The sequence below is a fragment of the Erpetoichthys calabaricus genome, chromosome 5 (assembly GCF_900747795.2).
Source record: "Erpetoichthys calabaricus chromosome 5, fErpCal1.3, whole genome shotgun sequence".
In the NCBI taxonomy this organism is placed as follows: Eukaryota; Metazoa; Chordata; class Cladistia; order Polypteriformes; family Polypteridae; genus Erpetoichthys; species Erpetoichthys calabaricus.
In genome coordinates, this window is record NC_041398.2 from 225,028,788 (window position 1) to 225,045,324 (window position 16,537).

The window sequence follows — 16,537 nt, forward strand, 5'->3', positions numbered from 1 at the left end:
AAGACATGCAGGTTAGGTGGATTGGCGATTCTAAATTGGCCCTAGTGTGTGCTTGGTGTGTGGGTGTGTTTGTGTGTGTCCTGCGGTGGATTGGCACCCTGCCCGGGATTGGTTCCTGCCTTGTGCCCTGTGTTGGCTGGGATTGGCTCCAGCAGACCCCCGTGACCCTGTGTTCGGATTCAGCGGGTTGGAAAATGGATGGATGGATGGATGAACAGAATGAGACTCAAAAACCCTCAACACAAGTGAAAATAAGTTTAAAAATTTAAAAAATGAGAGATCCAACAAATGAACAAACCACTCTATTTTAAAAATGTTAAGAGTCTTTCTGGCTAACTACTAAATGCTGGGTTCCTAACTGCAATCTCTGTTCAGTTTTGGGTCTGAGTCACAAGGTCTGCCTCTTATGCCTTTCAATTCAAGCAATTCCAAATGTCAAGAACTAAATCTTATCTTAGACAGCGGAAAGAGAAGTCAGATTGGATTTAACCAGAAGGTCAGTGCTTGTTTTTTCCCATCTTTGAAAGGGTGACTTGCTTTAAGAGGACCATTTTCCTTTTTTTCTGCTCAGCGTTTGCAAAAAAACATAAACGGCACATATGGAGGGTGTGTTTTAATGACCTTGTTTGTTTCAAATGCCTTTAAATTATCCAAAACAAAACCCAGTGACACACAGAGAGAACATGCAGACTACACACGGACAGTGACCAGCCTCGAATTCAAACTTGTGTCCCTGGAGTTATTAGTCAAAAATAAAATTACAGTTTACAAAAAGGAAAAGATTTGTGTCACATATTAGCTTGGTGTTTATGTGCTGAGATTGACGAAGATAAAGCACGTATTGTTTAAGTTGTAAAACTGTTAGAATAACAGAGTAGGCACAAATGTCTTTTTTTTGGCTAGGGAATTAAATGGAATTAAAATTTTTAGCTTAATGAAAAGTAAACTAGAAAAAAACACACATACACTTTGTGTGATAGCGGTCTTAGGCAGCTTATACATACACCCACAAATATTTTACATATATGTACAGTATGTTTGTATGTATACTGTGACACACATGTGTGCATTGGGGACGTCTTGAGGGCTGCTAGGCTACTTGTAATTCCACCCCATATCAAGGGTTGGCGCTGTCGCTCACGTGTTTCTCTCTTGTGTTCGACCATTGGCTGCAAGGCTGCTGATGTCACTTTCACTCATCCTCCTGAAGTCCCGCCTCTGCCACCTGGGACCTACTTAACCCAATGACCCACTGCAAGTGTAAGCTTGTTTTGTCACAACTGTCTTTTTTTTATTTTTATTTTTTTGCCAAAGCACCTAACATTAAATCGGATTCCCCCTGCGGTGCCCCAGATCTTCATACCTCTCCTTTGTATTTTCTTACAGTGCATGTACACGTACATACAGAGCATACTGAAAATATATTCTTCCTATGTTCCATTGTCCAGTTCTGACATTCATGCAACCATTGTAGCCACCTTTTGGTGATGGGCAGGGGTCAACATGGGCACTCTGAATATTTTGCAGCTATGAAGCTCCATGCTCCAGTAGATGTGATGCACTGTCTGTGCTGATGCCATTCTCTCACGATCAGCATTAAGTTTTTCAGCAATTTGTGATACAGTAGCTCATCTGTGGGATCGGATCAGCCTTCACTCCCCACGTGCATCAATGAGCCTTGGGAGCCAATGACTCTGTCGCTGGTTCACCAGTTGTTCATCTTTGGACCACTTATGATAGGTACTTACAACTGCATACTGGAAACACCTCAAAAGACCTCCTGTTTTGGAAATGCTCTGACCCAGTCATCTAGCATTCACAATTTGGTCCTTGTCAGAGTTGATCTAATCCTTACACTTGCCCATTTTCCTGCTTGCAACACTATACCTTCATGAACTAACTGTTGACTTGCTGCCAAATATATCCCATCCCTTGGCTGGTGCCATTGTAACAAGATAATCAATGTTATTCACTTCACTCCACCTGTCAGAAGTTTGAATGTAATGACACACACACCAATGACACACTTGAGGAAATTCGAATGGGGGTTTATTCAAAATCAACAAAGCAACACTTCAAATACAAACTAAACCTTCCTGTTGTTTGTGGCCACAGGAAACACCTCATAAACATCTTTAACTAATCAAAAAACACGTCACTCCTCCAGAAGAAAAAGCATCCCGTCTTACGCCAGCTCCTATTTAAATGCCACACCCACTCGGACACTCTGTCCACCTTCCTTAGCTTGCACATCTCACAGTTTTTGGTCTATATCTACTGTAAATCTATATATATACGTATATATATATATATATAAGTATTTATATAATGCTCAAAGAAATTAAAGGAACACTTTGTAATCCGAGTATAGCATCAAGTCAATGAAACTTCTGGGCTATTGATCTGGTCAGTTAAGTAGCAGAGGGGGTTGTTAATCAGTTTCAGCTAGAAATTAACAACGGGTGCACTAGAGGGGCAACAATGAGATAACCCCCAAAACAGGAATGGTGTAACAGGTCACTGTCATTTTTCCCTCCTCCCACCTCATCTGTTTTTTCACTAGTTTTGCATTTAGCTACGGTCAGTGTCACTACTGGTAGCAGAGCTGGCACAGGTAGTCCAACATCTCCAGGATGGCACTGCCAGAAGGTTTGCCATGTCTCCCATCACAGTCTCAAGGGAATGGAGGAGATTCCAGGAGACAGGAAGTTACTCTAGGAGAGCTGGACAGGGCCGTAGAAGGTCCTTAACCCATCAGCAGGACCGGTATCTGCTCCTTTGGGTGAAGAGGAACAGGAAGAGCACTGTCAGAGCCTACAAAATGACTTCCAAAAGGCTAATAGTGTGAATGTCTCTGACCAAATAATCAGAAACAGACTTCATGAGGGTGGTCTGAAGGCCTGATGTCCTCTAGTGGACCCTGTGCTCACTGCCCATCACCATGGAGCTCGAATGGCATTTGCCATAGAATACCAGAATTGGTAGGTCCACCACTGGTGCCTTGTGCTTTTCACAGATGAGAGCAGACTTACCCTGAGCACATGTGACAGATGTGAAAGGCTTTGGAGAAGCTGTGGAGAATGATATGCTGCCTGTAACATCGTTCAGCATGACTGGTTAGGTGGGGGGGGGGGGTCAATGATGGTCTAGGGAGGCATATCCATGTAGGGACTCACAGACCTCTACAGGCTAGACAACGATACCTTGACTGCCATTAGGTATCGGGATGAAATCCTTGGACCCATTGTCAGACGCTATGCTGGTGCAGTGGGTCATGGGTTCCTCCAGGTGCCGGACAATGCCCAGCCTCATGTGGCGAGACTATGCACGCAGTTCCTGGAGAATGAAGGATTTGATACCACTGACTGTGGGTGTGACATTATGTTTCAGGCCATCTGACACCACCAGGTTGCACCTTATTGTCCAGGAGCTCGGTGATGTCCTGGTACAGGACACCATTCGTTGACTCATTAGGAGCACATACACCCCCCTCCTCCACACCCCCCGATGTTCTCAGGCATGCATACAAGCACATGGGGGCCATACAAACTACTAAGTATGATTTGGAGTTACTGCAATGGAATTTCGGCAAAATGGACTAGCCTGCTGCATCATTTTTTCACTTTGATTTTCGGGGTGTCTTTGAATTCAGCCCTCTATAAGTTGATAATTTTCATTTCTATCAAACGATGTGTCATCCTTTTGTTCCTAACACATTACCATATCAGTAGAGCTATCCAGCAGGATTTTTTTCCATTTCATTTTTGTGAGCAGTTTATAAATATATATATATATATACTAGTCATAAGCTTGCGGCTTTGCCCGCGTATTAGTGATGCAGGGCAGTGAGGAGAGATGTCACTCTTCCCCCTCCCCTCGGCCCATATATATATATATTATGACGGGCAGAGTGAGCATCACTGAGGCACGCTGGGATCTGGAGTTTCATACAGCCCTGCTGGGTTCTATCTATCTATCTATCTATCTATCTATCTATCTATCTATCTATCTATCTATCTATCTATCTATCTATCTATCTATCTATCTATCTATCTATCTATCTATCTATCTATCTATCTATCTATCTATATATTGCCTTTCACATCTATCTATCAGGAGGAAGTCAAAGATACAAGCATATTACATTTTATTTGAACAGAGTATTGTCATAGGACAGGGGTAGGCAACGTCGGTCCTGGTGAGCCGCAGTATGTGCAGGTTTTTGTTCCAACCCAGTTCTTTAACGAGAACTCAATTATTGCTGATGAAGCACATATTGCTTAAGTGACATTTTGATGCTTCATTTTAGTGGTCTCGCTTGTTAAGGTTCTCCAACCTTAATTGCTTATTTCAATCTTAAACTGCTGCATTCAGTGTTTTAATTGCTCCTTATTAGCAATAAGATGTAAAAGACAAAGCAGCCAGCAGTTCTCCAGCTAGCTTTTTTCCAGTTACATCTGTGTGTGTTCATCATGCACTGTTTGATTTAATAAAACACAAATGTGACAGACTGAAAATGATCTGTTTAAGGCTTCATATCATTTGGATGATATCCTTGGAAAGGAAAAAAATCTACGATATAAAAGCCTTACATTGCACAGACTTAACAAGCCATAAAATTAAATAAGGTCTGAGATTGGCAATGATTGGTTTCTAATTAAGCAATTGGGTTGGAATGAAAACCTGTAGCCACTGCGGCTCACCAGGACTGACGTTGCCTACCCCTGTCATAGGATAACAAAATATCAATTTAAATGTAGAATCTGACAAATTTCATAATCTCCAATTTTAGTAGTTACTATTTGGTTTTACTTCACTTTTTATTGGGACTGAAAGTGAAAGTAAAGATTTTAGAACATTAGAACAATCTAGACAAGACATTTCAGCCCAACAAAGCTCACCAGTCCTATCCTCTTAATTCTTCTAAATTAACATCAAGTCGAGTTTTGAAAGTCCATAAACTCCTACTGTCTACCATAGTATGAGTACTTGGTAGCTTATTCCAAGTGTCTGTGGTTCTCTGTTTAAAGAAAAATTCCTAATATTTGTGTGAAATTTACCCTTAACAAATTTCCAACTGTGTCCGGGTGTTTTCATTTTAAAATAACAACCTTGATTTACTTGGATGGTTGCAACAGCTCCATTTAACTTGATATATCAACCCCCAGACCTCGAGCAGGAATTTCAGACTTTACTACAGATTTGTGGTTAGTACAGCTCCGCTCCAGCTGCAGAGTCCCAGGTTCAAAGACTAGACTGTACAATGTCGGTGGTGAAATTTCAGGTTTTCCCTTGATGGGGTGACTGTACAGAGACTTGGTGTGAATGTTCCTTAAGATGGCCTGGCCTTCCATCTTTGTTAGTTTCTGTTTTACACCTGATGATTTTAGGATAAATAGAGAAGATCCAGAAAACATTTGATAGATGTATAAACAGATGGTTGATTGATGCATGTGATATTTAAATTTATACAGGTATATGTAGATTGTGAGGGATGGCCAGGAACCTTAACTCGGCCATGGTGCCCTCAGTGTGGAAGGACATGGAGAGGCAGCCTGCACAGGGTATTGTCTCCCCAGAATCACTAGATGGCAACCCCCTTGGGTTGAGGCAGTACCCCAGATTCCCACAGGGTATCATAGGAACTGGAGTTCTTTGGCTCAGCCCTTTTGAGTTTTGTTGGTGCCGCCAGGGGTGCTGTTGGGACTAGCAAGCCGTACTTCATGGGGCCCTGACCATACCTGGATGTCTTCCTTGGCCAAACCATTGAAACACTGAAAGCACTTCTGGGGATTACATAAAAAGAGCTGCCTGCCACTACTCCAGAAGCGAGAGTCAGGTGGAGGAGGCAGAGAGAGGCAAAGAGAAGAAGATAAAGAGAGTTATTGTGTGCTGCTTATATCTTATATCACTATACTTGGGGTTATGGTACGGGAAACTCTTAACAGGGAATAGATTCCCAAAATTTAAAGCTCCTGTTTGTGGCAACTTGTCTCCAGAGCTGTGTGTGTCGTGTGTTTGGGGAGTTGGAGCGTCCTCTGGTGGCCACAATATATATATATATATATATATATATATATATATATATATATATATATATATATATATATATATATATATATATATATATATAGTCCTGCGGTGGGTTGGCACCCTGCCCAGGATTGGTTCCCTGCTTTGTGCCCTGTGTTGGCTGGGATTGGCTCCAGCAGATCCCCGTGACCCTGTGTTCGGATTCAGCGGGTTGGATAATGGATGGATGTATATATATATATATATATATATATATATATATATATATATATATATATATATATACTGTATAAACTGCATATATATGTACTAGCTGCATGTGGTCTTCAGGACAAAAAACAACCCGAAGACTCCCTAGCAGTCCTACTATATTCGTAAACTTGGAGAGGCATCAGCTAACTCTTAAGATTTACCCAGTGCAGAGGACATAGATCTACCTGTGCTTGCTGCGTCACTGGCTTTTGTAAGAAGACACTGGTGATACCATATCTTATGAGTCTTATTAATCTTTGTCTCGAGTAAATACCTCCAGATAGACAATGTTTTGCTGAGATGTTTCAGTTGCACATTGTTGAGCAGCGATTGCTTTGTTTCAACATTGTGTCTCTTCATCTGTGTCATTAGCATGACGTTGTTGTTTCATGGTGGCGTTTGCTGCACACAGGTGAGTTTCATAGTGAGAAGTGAGGTGCATGCAGGCATCAAAAAATGTAAAAGTGCAAGCCTGCGCCATCTAGTGGCTGTGGTTGAGTGTGAGCAGAGGGGACTGCTCCATACACACACACACACACACAGGTCTTTCATTTATATATGTCTAATATACAGTATATAAAGATATCAAATGTGTCAGAGTGATGGTGTTTTAGTGAAGGGCAGTGCAGAGGTGTACATGCAAACTCAGATTAGTCACAATGTAAGCAGAAAGACGTCTGAGTCAAGCGTGTGGATGTTTTTTACTCCATCACCATACAAGAGAGTCTGTTCATTCAGATTCTATTCTGTGCTATCAGGTTCCAATGTTCAAGGTGAACAATTTTTATCAATCTAATACATGGATAATGATTGACTAAAGTGGCTCTGTTGCTTCATTTTATATTTATGGGTATGTTTTGAATGACTTTTGAAAAGACTAATTACAGGAAGCACCGTAAAGCACGTTTGCTGCACAGGCGGATGTTTTGAAAGCCCTCCCACACTGGGCTTACACTGACATGTGGCGTGATACAGTTTATTAACTACTACTTGTGAAAAACCAGCCTGGCTATAGACAGACACCAGGGACACACTATGTTCAAAAGCACACTCTATTTATTATTTTTCTTCTGCACACACACGGTGCACCCACTGTCACAATAAACTCAGTCCTTTTTACTTTCTTTTGTCTTTTCTCTATTATTCTGCTACCTCTACTCCTCTCCTCACAAGCTCCGTCCACTGCCACCCGACTCTGGCTCCCAAATGGAGTGAGGCGGCCCCTTTTATAATGCCCCAGATGTACTCCACGTGCGCCCAGATGAACTTCCTGGTATGGCGGAAGTGCTGCATTGGCACCCGGAAGCACTCCAGGTGCATTTGGTTCCTCTTCCAGCAGCACTTCCTGGTGTGGTGAAAGTGCTGCCATCCAGGGCTCCGAGATTGTCCAGGTGCCCCCTAGCGGTGGTCATGGACAACCAACCGGGTTGAGCTTCCAAGCTCCAAGTCCATGGCCCCAATGTAATCCAGGGGGACTACCTTCTTGCGAAGATACTGACCTTCTCCCGGTCCTTCCCTTCTCCAAGCGTCCCGGTGGGGCAAGGTCCCCAGTCGTATGGCACATACTATGGGTGACTTTACGAATCCATGATCTCTGGGGTATTAGCGTGGTTAATAAAAAAAAAAAAACTTTGACAAATGTGAACAAACTTGAGAATCATAATCAATATTGTCACAATGCCTGAAGAAACACATTATCTATATACAGTATTTATGAAACATTAAGGGTTGTCTGTCTGTCAAGCAAAAACTCACGAACCAGTGGGCTTTGAAGGTTCATCTTGGTCTCAATTGAGATATTATGCTGTGATATGCGTAACATCATCCACGAATTGGACGGACAGCCCACTCTGGCCACAGAATTTGGTTTGGGATCCTTATAATGGAAAGCAGCAGCACCCAGACATGCAATGGCGAACGGAAAACAGTGAGCTGTGTGTGCATTTGGTGTGGCTGACAGAAAAAGAAGCTACAGAGATGAACAACAAGTGAGGCAGCTTGGCCTACAGGAAGACAACTGCACCAAACTCTGTTGACAACAGGAAAATGACAGCTCTGTGGACAGGCAGGAAAACTGATCACACTGAATTCTACTGTAGACGGAAGTACAACAGCTCGACAGGCACGTCAGTTTAAGAACAGCCACAGGAGCCCGTGCCATGTCTGTCAGGAAATGAGCCACACTGACACTGGATGGCAGTAAAGGACATTAAAGTGACTTTGGTGGGGTAACCGGGTGTGTTCTGTTTCATGAGAGCTGCTTCTTCAAGGACCGGACATTGTGGCTGTTACTAGTTGAGTTTCGTTCCGGTGTTGTAGGCTGACAGGCCGCTCACCACTCCTGGTGAGTTCATGATTCATCTCTGACTTGTTCAGTTAAGCTTACCACTCCTGACCTGAGTTCATGATTCATCTCTGACTTGTTCAGTTACTGCTTGCCCCTGCTAGTATTTGGGTGGAGTCCCATTTGGCTAATTCAGAAAGAAAGTGGGTTTTAACTTTCATATCATACATGCCAATTAACTTCAGCGTGACACGGTGGGTTGATCGATTTTGGCAGCTTCTGAAGGAAGAAGCTTGGCTCGTATTTTTGATCTTGATATGCTCCCATTCACTGGCTTGGTCCCAGTTTATGATTTTTGTGTCTTCCACTTGGCTAATGTTTTATTTAAAGCGAGTTATAAGTTCAGGAAACTTTACAAATGTTGATGGCTATTTTTTTACAGTTGGAGCAGAGACAGGTTAAGTGATTCGGTCAACGTCACAGAGTAAGCCTTCATGTGGTAGCATCTTTGTGGTTTAAAGTCCAATGGCTTAGCCACTAGACCACACTGTCTGAAAACACCATTCATTACACATTTACGTTACATTTAGTGGCCACTTTATTAGTTCTACTCTGTTCCTTAATGTAAATAGCGTGCTCTTCGAAATAGTCAATTATGGAGATACAGTTTAAATATATACAACAAAAACGGGGGTCTGAAACTCCGCACTAGTAAAGCGGTAATTCATGTCTGTGAAGCGTGGCCTACTAAAATGACATCACTTTAGAAGTGTCAGAGTCAACTTAAGTGAGACACTTTTCTCTTCCTATTGCATATCCATATTACTAACCGAGAATGGTAAACCAGAAGGCATGGACGCAGGTATACGGCGATGGACCCAGGAGACATAGTGCGCAGGCGCCTGCAACGTGCATCTCATAAACCGCAAGCGAAGTCTGATCCACCGCGAACGAAGGAGTCATGGCTCAAAAACGAAAGAGCTCAACTAACGTAAATAAGACATGAAGCAACAACGCGCCCATAACTAATGACTAACGACACAGCCACACAAAAAAGAGGATTCTGCACTGCACCCCAGAGTCAAACGGAAGACACTACGGAGTCCGCAAAGGTCCACAAAGATAGTACGGAAGGCGCGAGAAAGTACGAAAGGCGCAGGTCCACACTACACAGCATGGTCCGGGTAATAAGAATAAACGAACTCTCCGTATTAAACGTACGGCATCCCCACACGTCCAAACCATATAGCATATGTGAATCACATTACAGTGATGCATTATTAACAGTACAACCACAGAAAACGCTCCGTATTAACAGTAAGTGCAATTATCCATATTACTAACGGTAGACAACGGATAACTAATGGAGTCACGGTCACGGCTCCAAAACCAGCTCGACTAACAGAGCTACAAAAGCGAGCCCACATGAATAAAAAAAATAAACGTAGGCGCCTACAATGCGCGTCTGAATCCGCAGAAGCAAAACTGTCTCGGCTCCAAAACCAAACAGCTCGACTAACGGAGCTACAAAAACGAGTCCGCATGGACAAATACAATGAACATAGACGCCTACAACACGCATCTGAAACTGCGGAAGCAAAGCAGGCAAGGGTTCAAAACGAAAGACCACAACTGACAGAGATACAAGAACAAGCCTGCCTGGATAAAATCAATGAACGCAGGTGCCTACAACGCGCGTCTGAAATGCCGCAAGCAAAGCAGGCACGGCTCCAAAAAGAAAGAGCTCGACTGACGGGGCTACATATACGAGCCCTCCTGGATAAAAACAATGAACGCAGGCGCCTACAACGCGCTTCTCAAACAGCGCAACCAAAGGAGTCACGGCTCCAAAACGAAACATCTCAACTAACGGACATACAGAAACGAGCCCGCCTGAATACAATTAATGAACGCAGGCGCCTACAACACGCCTGTCAAACAGCAGAGGCAATAGATAAACGGCAAAGAAAGGAATGACAAACAGCCGCTAAACAATTCCGCCAATTAACTGACAGCGCATTCTGTAATGAGTCCACTATTGTTCCACATGCCATGCGTTCAGCTATTGTTCAGTCCAGTTTGAAATACGCAGACAATTGGCATTACTTTGAGACAATACATTATGTACAAAACATGCGATGTCCAGATCCAGAATATACCAATTGGTTATTGCAACTAGGAGATGGAAACCTTACCAATACATATGGACTTCACCCAGATATTATTCAGATCCCTCAAGTCTTTAACTGCGACGACTTAGTGACGGAGGTGTTTGGAACAGCAGTCACATTAGACCAGATACCACTATTAACACAACGGGCTATATTATGTCCAAAGAATATTGACGTTACAATCTTAACCTTATAATCGGGACAATAGTCATGCTATTAAGAAACCTTAATACTAAACAAGGTTTATGCAATGGTACACGTTTAGTCATCAACACCATGACAGACAATGTTATTGAAGCAAAAGTACTTACAGGATCACATTCTAACAATACTGTTCTGATTCCTAGAGTTGACCTTACAAGTTCTGACATGGAATTACCTTTTACACTTAAACGACGCCAATTTCCCATTAAACCTGCATTTGCCATGGCAATTAACAAATCCCAAGGACAAACCATGGACAGAGTTGGCATATACCTCTCTGAGCCTGTATTTGGACATGGACAACATTATGTGTCCTTCTCAAGAGTTCGGCGTTCATCTGACATTAAAGTTAAAATTACTCCATACCAAGGAAAACTCATTCAAGGACAACACACCATCTTTACTACAAATGTTGTGTATAAAGAAATATTCCAATAAATCCTTCTAATGTGCCATGCTATGGGTTCTTTACTTCCTTTGTTCGTCATCTACACCTTTACACTCCAATATATCTCATACATACATCAATGTATTTCGGGTTACCCAACATCAGGGGTTGGCGAGTGAGGCGAGCAGGGGGCAGAGCCCCCTAGTTTCAGAATAAGACATGGAAATCCTTCATATTCACAAGTAATGTTACCAGCGTTATTACAGGCTCCTAATAGGCCTCATTGAACAGAGATGAATAACCTCTTCACTGAGATATTTTATTAAGATCAAGATTGTTAAAGTCTTATTACATACTGGGGTATGAGGATTAAGATGTTTTCACACTCCTAGTTCATTTGCTTTGCTCCGAATTGATTTGTTTCTTCATTTCAATTTCCATTTAGTTCGATTGTGTTTCACACTGCAGACTTCCAAGTGAACTGAACATCTCAATAAATACCGCTTAGGCGTCACGGGGACTAATTTCATTGAACACAAATATTTTTTCCCCAGAAAAACTTATTATGGAAGTTCAACAATAGTTGTTTGCACGCCACCTCATTTTTACATAATTGTTTATTGATTTACCAAGCACACCTCTTGAGCAAAACGCCTATTATCCAACTGTAAAATACGAATACATTATGTGCAACTATGCATGGTGCAAGAAAGACACAGGATCAACATTCTGTCTTCTTGTTTATTTTCTAAAACAGCTTCCAAGCTTCTAGGTAGATAGATAGATAGATAGATAGATAGATAGATAGATAGATAGATAGATAGATAGATAGATAGATAGATAGATAGATAGATAGATAGATAGATAGATAGATAGATAGATAGATAGATAGATAGATAGATACTTTATTAATCCCAAGGTATCAACCATCTGGATCATCCACCTCCATTATCCCTCTCTGAAGCATTCCCTTCCCTCAGAATTAGCACCTTCAGATGTCTTCTTGTCAGCACGTCTCTCCATTTAAACCTCTGCCTTCCTTTTCCATCTGCAGAAAGCCACTATGGTTTTCCAACCACACAGTCAGCATATCCAAACCACCCCATCCTACTTTCCATGAGTTTCTCCTTCTGATATTGTTATGTTGAACACCTGTTCTGCGAATCCTTCAATCTGATCTTGAGTTTGGTTACATTTCACCTTTGGTGTTCTTTGGTTGGTTTTGCAGCACCATCATCAGTGTTCATATATCACAGGGTTACATTTGCCATCTCTCATAACCCAGTGACATGCATGTTAAAGGAATACTCCACCCAAAAATGATCTTTTTGATAAGTTAATTACCCCATGTACTTTGCAGAGATGGCCAATGTTTAATCTAATGCTTCCATGCAGAAGGGAGATAACAAGGTTTCTGATAAAATAGGTATTTATCAAGACCAATGTTGTTCAGGAATAAATCTCTTGTTACTTGTGTCATATACAGTCATATTAAAAAGTTTGGGAACCCCTCTCAGCCTGCATAATAATTTACTTTCAACAAAAAAGATACCAGTGGTATGTCTTTCATTTCCTAGGAACATCTGAGTACTGGGGTGTTTTCCAAACAAAGATTTTTAGTGAAGCAGTATTTAGTTGTATGAAATTAAATCAAATGTGAAAAACTGGCTATGCACAAATGTGGGTCCCCTTGTAATTTTGTTGATTTGAATGCATGTCACTGCTCAGTGCTGATTACTTACAACACCAAATTGGTTGGATGAGCTCATTAAGCCTTGAACTTCATAGACAGGTGTGTCCAATCATGAGATATAAAGGTATTTAAGGTGGTCAATTGCAAGTTGTGCTTCCCATTGACTCTCCTCTGAAGAGTGACAGCATGGGATCCTCAAAGCAACTCTCAAAAGATCTGAAAACAAAGATTGTTCAATATCCTGGTTTAGGGGAAGGCTACAAAAAGCATCTCAGAGGTTTAAACTGTCAGTTTCAACTGTAAGGAATGTAATCTGGAAATGGAAGGCCACAGACATAGTTGCTGTTAAACCCAGCAGGTCTGGCAGGCCAAGAAAAATACAGGAGTGGCATATGGGCAGGATTGTGAGAATGGTTACAGACAACCCACAGATCACCTCCAAAGACCTGCAAGAACATCTTGCTGCAGATGGTGTATCTGTACATCGTTCTACAATTCAGCACAATTTGCACAAAGAATATCTGTATGGCAGGGTGATGAGAAAGAAGCCCTTTCTGCACTCACGCCACAAACCGAGTCACTTGTTGTATGCAAATGCTCATTTAGACAAGCCAGATTCATTTTGGAACAAAGTGCTTTGGAATGATGAGACAAAAATTGAATTATTTGGCCATACCAAAAAGTGCTTTGCATGGCGGAAGAAGAACACAGCATTCCAAGAAAAACACTTGCTACCTACTGTCAAATTTGGTGGAGGTTCCATCATGCTGTGGGGCTGTGTGACTAGTTCAGGGACTGGGGCCCTTGTTAAAGTCGAGGGTCGGATGAATTCAACCAAATATCAACAAATTCTTCAGGATAATGTTCAAGCATCAGTCACAAAGTTGAAGTTACGCAGGGGTTGGATATTCCAACAAGACAATGACCCAAAACACAGTTTGAAAACTACAAAGGCATTCATGCAGAGGGAGAAGTACAATGTTCTGGAATGGCCGTCACAGTCCCCTGACTTGAATATCATCGAAAATCTATGGGATGATTTGAAGCAGGCTGTCCATGCTCGGCAGCCATCAAATTGAACTGAACTGGAGAGATTTTGTATGGAAGAATGGTCAAAAATACCTCCATCCTGAATCCAGACATTCATCAAAGGCTATGGGAGGACAGCGTCTAGAGGCTGTTATATTTGCAAAAAGAGGCTCAACTAAGTATTGATGTAATATCTCTGTTGTGGTGCCCAAATGTATGCACTTGTCTGATTTTGTTATGATGCATATTGCATATTTTCTGTTAATCCAATAAACTTAATGTCACTGCTGAAATACTAGTGTTTCCATAAGGCATGTCATATATTAAAAGGAAGTTGCTACTTTGAAAGCTAAGCCAATGATAAACAAAAATCCAGAGAATTAAGAGGGGTTCCCAAACTTTTTCATATGACTGTAATCCAGGGGTTGCCAACTCCAGTCCTGGTGGCCCACCGTGGACTTTTGAATTCATTTTATTTGACTTGCTCTTGAAGACTCAGACCCCTTAATTATTTCTTTTTTCTTAATTAGCAGCCCAACAATGAGATACAAAATGAGCCAAAACAACTGGGGTCCATCATACAATATCTGAAAATAAAAAAAGATGAAGGTCTCAGGAATGTCGATCTGCTCAGCGCCACAAAACATTTTAACAGTGTGCTTTTAGAAAAGAGAAAATCAGCAGTTTTGGAAATGTCTGCCAATGCACACTGAGAGCAGCAACAAGCCACAGAATTAAAGAATGGGTTTCATTAATGACAAGAATCGGCAACTCATTAAGCAGCTGGTTTTATTGAAATTGGTTAGAGTTTGAGACCCTCACTTAGTTGGTCTTCTCTTGGCTCCCTCCACTTCACATTTCATTTCTGTTTGGGCTTCATTTAAGGAAAGAAATGAAGCAATTTAGAGGAACGATGAAGAAAATCAGGGGAACAAATCTTTAAAAAGCAATTTAATTAAAATGAATTCACAAGAAGTTAATTAGCAGCTGTAACAAAGGCGCTATATAGGCACCTGACTCGACACAGATGGACACGGAGGCACGTATAAAACAAACAAAGACTTTATTTTTCTTCACCCACGGGCGCACGTCTTCCCCATGACTCACAGGCAATACACAGTCCCAAACACCACAAAAGGCCCACAACACAGTTTTCTCCTTTACCACCACTCCTCCTCAAGCTTAGTCCTCCTCCTCCCAACTCTGGCGGCTGGCCCCTTTTATAGCCCACCCGGAAGTGTTCCAGGAGGGGCTGGAGACTCGTCCAGCCCGGCTGTTGAATCCAGACAGCCCCCCCCTAGTGGCCACCCCGGGTCCCAACAAGGCTGTGGAGGATTCCATCTCCCATGGAGCCCGGCGGGATGTTGGGGAATCACCGACCGCCAAGGAGGCTTCCACCAAGCGTCCCGGTGGAGGTATTGAGCTGCCCATGGTTGCTCCCCCGGAACATAAGCAGCAGGGGCGTCCCAGCCGGGCATGGGACCCAGCCGCTCATCACACAGCACAAATAGGGCACTCATTAAAAAAAGGTTAGAATGAAAACCTGCAGCCACGGTGGTCCTCCAGGACTGGAGCTGGCGACCCCTGATATAATCGACATGTCAAGTCATCCACTTGTAGGCTCACAACACCCCAAACACTAAAATATTGGTAAATGAATCGCTTCTGGAAAATATACTTATGGACCAAAATGAAATGTGCTCAGATGCAAATGAACATTTGAACTGCAGATTAAGTCTCGTTGGCCCAAAAGCCCCTCTGCCACATACCACACTGGGTGAGTTTGATAGGCCTTTTGGAAGCCATGTAGGATTCACTCCCTCAATTTGAGAATCAGTATGAATATTCCATTTAGGGTATCACAGGCCTTGTCTCGGGACACCATGGTCCCTCACTCATAGGGGGGCCATTGTTCACGGAGTGTAAGCACCACTTGGCAGTACCTCTCTACCAGCATTTTCATGATGATATTCTCCAGAACATTCAGTAAGAGTTTATGTCATTGGTAACTTCATTCTTCTTTAAGTAACCTCAAGTAAAAAGCTTGAAATATTTTGTAATGAAGTAAGTGAAAGAGTGTCTTGAAGGAGGAAGCATTCAAGGAGAGAATTGTCTTTCATGTGACCTATTCATTTGTGCCCCAGAGAAGGCCTTCACAAGTCAAGGAGGATCTCCTGCCCACATTAGAACCCCTCCCCCCTAAACACCAACCTTGTACTAAAGCTGCCTGATACGCAGTAGGAGAACAAGCGACTATTGTGTCGGTGGAGAGCTTTCATCATAGTAAGTGATCCATGTGACATCCTGTGTTCCTGTGAAAGTAAATTACAGCACAGAGGAATCATAGATGAGGAATTAGATGGCTTCACCCTTGTTGTTTCCCACCACCAGAAGTAAGCAATAAAAACAAAAAGATAATGTTACTGCTCTGAGTGGCAGATGGACCTTTAAGAATGTATTGCCTTTTTGACCATTCTGGGATG